This window comes from Prenolepis imparis, unplaced genomic scaffold (genome assembly GCF_030444845.1).
Source record: "Prenolepis imparis isolate NDT839.2.m4 unplaced genomic scaffold, iyPreImpa1.0 SCAF_11, whole genome shotgun sequence".
Classification (NCBI taxonomy): domain Eukaryota; kingdom Metazoa; phylum Arthropoda; class Insecta; order Hymenoptera; family Formicidae; genus Prenolepis; species Prenolepis imparis.
This window is the reverse complement of record NW_028141169.1, coordinates 14,818,257-14,825,669: the sequence shown is the minus strand read 5'-3', so window position 1 is coordinate 14,825,669 and position 7,413 is coordinate 14,818,257.

Sequence of the window (7,413 nt, the reverse complement as noted above, 5' to 3'; positions counted from 1 at the left end):
ACCATGCTCGCGATTCGCCATGTTGCAAGGTACTATCGAATGCAATTATATCGCTTACAATCGCACAACCAATAAAGTGCCGTGATTGGTGCGTTGACATTGCAGCGTTGATAGCACAACTCGTATTTGTTTCATGCATTATTGTATCAATGTTACTTCTATGTACTTTTTATTACAGTGCCTTTAGTATTGTAAAGTACAGTGTATGTACATATAGTATTGAGAGAGGTTCCGTATTTATTATAGTATTTATTTTTATTTGTGTATAATTTTCTTGTATTATTAGTATTATTTAGGCATATACAATATATACATTATGCCAAAATATACTAATAAGAAAATGACGTCGGCGAAGCATTTATCTGTGTCACAGAAAATGCGTCGTATGTGACAAGCAAGTGACAGGAATTCTTGTGACAATTCTTTCGTGATTGAAGAAAGAATTGAGGACTCCGGAAAAGGATCATTGGAATGCGTATTGGGTATGGAAATTCCAGGTAAATCACACCAATTATATGCATGCGAGGATAACAGAAATGTAGATAACGACACGTTGACATCATTATCTTTTATGGAAACATTTTCTCAATCATCTGTCGATGCATGCGCGACACAAAAGTTTCAATCGGAAAAAAATATTTTAGATGATGATGATTCATCTGTAGGATCATTATCAGACGTTCGTGAATTTTGTAAAAATTTGACAAGTTTGTCGATGAACGAGCCGCACGCATATACAGATGAGAGAAATGTGATGACAGATAATGATGCGTTCACACCGCAGTCGTTGAATACATTTCTTGAAAATTCTGCAGATGCATGCACGGAATCGGAAAATACAATGCAAAGCAATATCGAAGATATCGAAGTCGTCGAAAATGTTGAAAACGTTGAAGACAATGAAGATATCGAAAATATTGTTTTGCATTCTGATGAGAATATCGACGCATATCGCTTGTATTCTGAAGAGATTAGTGGATGACGTATCGTCGATTTTGGGCATGTTTTTGCTGAATTGCAGAAAATATCCACTCATTGGCTCGGCGAATGTCGTTTCGCTGATCTTGTATTACGCGAAAAGAAGTCTGACGGTCTGAAAAGCAATTTTTCTGTCATATGTCGAATGTGTAACAGGTCATTCGACTTTTGTAGTGAACCGACAGATGACAGAATATTGGATGTCAATAGTGATATCGTATCCGGTACTATATTGACAGGGACTGGTCATAAGCAGCTTGAAGAACTTCTTGCTGCTGTAGATATTCCATGCATGGATAATAAAAAATATATAAGACATCATAATGAAATGTCGGAAGCCTTCGCCGCCGCCGCGGAAAAAGAAATGCGCGTGGCTGGCGAAGAGGAAAAATGTTTGGCAATCGAAAGAGGAGATGTCATAGACGGCATTCCGCATATACCCGTGATAACAGACGGCTCGTGGATGAAGAGATCCTACCGTACTGGTAGTTACGATTCTCCATCCGGAGCAGCTATTATTACGGGATATCATTCAAAAAAAAGTATTATTTGTTGGTGTCCGAAATAAATATTGTATTGTTTGTGCGAGAGTAGCGAAAATTAATACAGTAGCAAAAAAGCATGTATGTTATAAAAATTGGGGGAGCAATCAGAGCTCCACCAGTATGGAAAGTGATATAATCCTCGAAGGCTTCCGACTTAGTTTAGAAATGCATGGCCTTATTTATAGTAAATATATCGGTGACGGTGATAGTAACGTATTAAAAAAATTAAGAGATTTTCCACCGTATCCAAATATTGTTGTGCAGAAGATTGAATGCACGAATCATCTTCTCCGCAATCTTTCTAATAAAATACGTGAGGCAAGTAGTACCGGTAGTAGAAATATTTCAAAATTGAAAAAGGTCGTTGAGCACAGCGTTATGAAAATTCGAAACGCTGTGGTTAAGGCTGTCACCTTTCGCCGCAATCGTGAAGTTAGTTGGCAAATAAAAATTTCAGAATTAATCAAAGATTTAAATAATATAGCCATGTATTTGGTGAACATAAAGATTGTGCTTCGCTTCAATATTTCTGTAATGGACAACAGAAAGAAGGCGAAGAAAATCTTGTGCCCCAATTACAGCGTGCAGGATTATTACAAAAAGTAGAAAATGCTATGAAACGCGTAATAGAAAATGCCGATAGCTTACTCTATCAATTTACTAGTAATTCTGTTGAAAGTTGTAATGCAATTATTAGTAAATTTATTGGTGGCAAGCGCGTTCATTTTGCCATGAAAGGCTCTTACCAGACACGCGTTAAAGCATCAGTAGTGCAACATAATACTTCGCGAGCCTTGAGTTCTGTTTATCGTGCGATGGATAAAAAACCACCCACACAAACAGATATCATTGAAACTAGAAATATAAAAAAAAATGCCAACCAGCTTAAACGAACACGTACGGCGAAAGAATTAGGTCTCTCTGTTCGTACATCTAAATTTTTCACTAAAATAATGGCTGATAAAGATTATGGACCAAATGCAGAACGGCCAGATATCGAAAGTAATATGTACGAACAGCTGAGACGTAATCATTTTCAAATGTTATTAGATCAGCAAAGTAATCGTACTGTATTGGAGTATGCTACACGGGATCAGCATGAAAACCCGATGTGGCACAACATACGGCGAAATCTTCTCACTGCTTCAAACTTTGGAAAAGTTTGTAGTAGAAGAGAAACAACTTCGTGCAAAAATCTAGTTAAAGCAATTCTTTATTCTCCTCAATTGACGAATGCGGTTGTTGAGTGGGGTAAAGAAAAAGAAATGATAGCACGTAAGCAATTGCAGGAGGAGTTGGGGATACAAATTGATAATTGTGGAATATATATTGATGAAAATATTCCATATCTTGCTGCGACGCCTGATGGCATTGTCGGAGACGATACTATCGTTGAGATTAAATGTCCTTATGCGGCGCGGCAAGTGTCTCCCATCGATGCAATGCTCAATAAGATTTCAGACGTTCATAGAATGTTTGATAAAACGGATGACACTCGAATGAATCAAAGACACGCGTACTACTTCCAAGTACAGGGACAATTCCACATAACGCAAAAAAATTATTGCATTTTTGCTGTGTGGACACCCTTGGGATTGAAGTACACGATTGTCGAGCGTGATGACAGATTTTGGGAAACAAAAATGTCAGCACTGCTTAAACGATTCTACGAGGACTGCTTGGTTCCTGAAATAATAGATAGTAGAGCAGCAAGAAATATGCCTATTCGGGAACCGCAGTATGTCATCGAAGCACAAGCGGCTAAGAAAAATGACATAAAAGTGGAAAGTGTTATTGAAAGCACCACTACCACTGTTGCTATTCCAGAAATGGAGCAAGATGACGATTGCATTATAACTGATTACTCAAATGAAAAAAGAGATCTAACTGAGGATGATATAAAAAGACAAAGAAAAATGTTAGATGATATAATACCTTCACTCTTATTAGTGAAGAATAATGTATTGCCCATAGATAGTAAATTAAATGATGAATCGTTAGATCTATTTTTACGTATTATAAGAGAGACTTCTTGCTTTGAAACACAAAGTGTGTTATATTTAGAATACCCGCATATAATTGAAGCTAGTCGTAGCAATAAAAGTTTACAAATTATTGGCGGAAATTGCACAGATCATTGGCGATGTATTTATTTTGATGGCACCAAACTTCACGTGTACGACAGCTTACCTGGTACTACGTACGATAAATTGCATGCTAAAGAAAAAGAATATATTCGCCTTCGTTATCCCAAGATAAACGAATATGATATGATTTTCGAAGAAGTACAAACACAATTAGATAACACTTCTTGTGGAATTTATGCTGCGGCTTTCGCTACAACTATAGCCTTGAAAGGAAATCCTTGTAATGAAAAATATTCCAGTGACGTAAAGTGCATGAGACGTCATTTAATTAAAATTCTAGAAAGCAACAAATTATTGCCTTTCCCGAATTAATATTTTTAATTATTTAACCCATCTTTGTAAACTTTTATTGCTGCCATTATGCAAAAATAAGCAATGATAAAATAAAATGGTACAAGTTATCTGCAATCGTCATTGTATAGAACATATAGTATAACATAAAAATCTCGGAGAGACGATAAAAGAATATTGGTTGCGTTCTCACGGGAATGGGCGTTGGAGGGGCCCATTCTATATTTTATATATGTAATATTAAATTTATTATGACAATTTAATTTTATGTTATACTTTTGTTTTGAAAATAGTGCATTGCAAATTAGATCGCAATTTGAACTGAGGTAATTGCGTCGCAAAGTGTTAATATCAGATATATTTTGTTTTGCAATGTACTATTTTCAAAAATATTTAGTAATGGGTAACAAATTACAAAGTATAGAAACACATAACAAACAAAGTTGCATGTAAAATAAGAAATATTTTATAGTACAAGTATACTTCCCATAATATGGTTGAGGTCACTTTGCGACGCAATCATTTAACTTAGTTTAAATTGCGATCCACTCTTACCACAATTATTAATTCGTGTTGTTTATTAAATATGTACAGAAACAATAGCAATTACATAAATTTAAATTTTTATTAACTTCAAATTATAGAAAAGATATTTAATAGATATTTAAATGTATGTATGTTTATATGTACATTGCTTGCTATTGTTTACTGTACATTGTATACATATTATTATATATCTTTAACCCAGAGTAATCGTACTACATTTAAAACTTTAAAATAGAAAAGATCTCAAAAATAATACAATCAAATATATAATTCATAGATGTTTGATTGCATTGGAAAAAATTGCATATATTATACTTTTATTAACATTTCTTATTATTTATATTATTTTTTTATATTTATATTACATATTTTTTACAATATTTTGTATTAAATATTTATATATAACGATTTTCGGGATAAGAATATGTAACAATATGTTGTAGCGCTTCTATTGTTGTGTTTCCAATAAGCGCAAAAAATTATGATTTTATTATAAGTAATTGATATTTTAATATTATATATTTGACATTGTTTTCCTTTCAGATTTTATAATGAATTATTTCTTATTATTATAATTATATTGATATTATCTATAGAGTTGCTTGTTGCAGATAGATTTGGAGAAGGGCGGATCACTTTCAATGAAGAGGCGTGGATACCATTGAATCAACGCCATTATATTGCAGCAGATAACGTATGCACAGTGGGGGTTTTAGTGAGTAAGAATCTCACACTACCCCGGAAAACCGGGGTGCCTTTTGAAGGTTTCCCCCACGTAAAAAAAAAAAAAAAAAAAAAACAACGCTACTGTCATGTTAAAAGCTCTAGCTTCAATCAATTAATAATCCAATATAATAATCAACAATTATTTTTATATTATAGTATATAGTATATTTGAATATATAAAAATATTAAAGAATATTTTTTTAAATTGAGGAAAAGAATATTTTAAATATTAAAAAAATATTTTAAATATTCTTTTTAAAATAATCTTAAACAAATTTTTTAAAATATTTTTATATATTCAAATACTTATTATTATATAAAAATAATTGTTGATTATATATATTCATTGGAGTATTTTATTGATTGAAGCTTGAGCTTTATGGCACAAACTGAACGTCTTGTACATTGTCTGCATATAATATTTAACTTATTTATAAAATATATAATATATAAGTTTATATATATACACACAAACACAGATATGACAAGCGTTCTTGATTTTTTTTCGATTATTGATGTTATATTGTATAATCTCTCTCTTATCTCTTTCTCTCTGCTACATAAATACTATTATAACGTGTAAGAACTTACGAGTAACGTATGATGGCTCAATGCAAGAATATTCAATCTCGTAGAAAACTTGAGTTCAAATATATCAATATCAATTTTTTTTATAATATATTGGAATATAGAAAAATCATAGAAATATATTTTTTAAGGCGATAAACTTAAAAATTTTTATATTGAAAATATTTTAATCATTTTACAACTACACACACTATATATATTAAATGCAAAATAATTCCGTAAATAAATTAATCAAGTAATAAATCAATTGCAGCTACACACACACACACACACACACACACACACACACACACACACACAAATAGCTGGTATGTTGATTTTTATTATTAATTTTTTAAATTTATTTTCTGAATTATTTTGCATTTATATAGTGTGTGTAGTAAAATAATTAAAATATTTTCAAAAAATGTTTAAATTAATCGGCGAAATATATTTTTTTAATAATTTTTCTATATTGCAATATATTATAAAAAAATTGATATTGATTTGAACTCTAGTTTACTGGGTGATACACTGAACATCCTTGCATTGAGCCATCATACATTACTCGACATAAGTTTTTTCACATTATAAGTATTTATGGAGCAAATTATACAATAACATCAATAATCGAAAAGAAATGAAGAATAATCAACATATTCGTCAATCTATGATTGCTACAAGCTAATGATAATTTATATTCGTTCTCTTATTCTTGTCTCTCTATCGCGCTGACTATACATAAAGTATCGATAAAAAAGTATAAGCAATAAATTGTCAAGTCTAAAGTACCCGTGTCTAACATATATTGTATACTAATTCACTCTCAATTATGCTACTGTTATTATTTATCATTAGACAATTATAAAACATACATATAATTTTTAGTGATATATATATATATATATTTATATATAATATACGCACATATGTGCATAAGCGTATATAAAATTTACAAAACGTGGGTGCTTATTAGCCTTGCTACGTTATTGCCTTCTGCTACGGAAGGCCAGAAAGCATTTTCAGGCCGTATCTCGCGTGTAGCATGAGCACGTGATCAGCACGGTAGAGGAACAAGGATAACGAGATTATCGATCCTTGTCTCTCTACCGTGCGTCCGCGTGAGCAATGCAATGGTGTGTGTACGTGTACAGACATACACCACTACATAAAACCTGAGAGTTAGTTTCTTAGCGTTGGCAACACTGAAATCGGAGTTTCGCGTTGTCACCGCGTGAGGTCTCCAACATCAATTCGGAGTTTGTCTGGGTCGCCTGCCGACCCTTAAGTGAAATTGATTCTTGCACGATGTTGATACATTTACTAATAGGAGAGCCGCGGACAATTCTAATCGCGGAACGCTCATTGGTTTGAGGGGGGCAACCTTCGATTTACCGAGCAACAATGATATGCGAACGGTTCCGTCGAGATTGTAAGTTCGGAGATATACTACCGCGCCGTAGGCTGATGTTGAGGCGTCCGAGAAGCCATGAATCTCGCATTGGAGAGTTTCGGCACCTCGTCCTACCCAACGGGGCAGTTTTATTTTATTTAGCGACGGAAGTTCGCGATAATATTTACTCCACAATGATAGTAATTCCTCCGGCATTTCA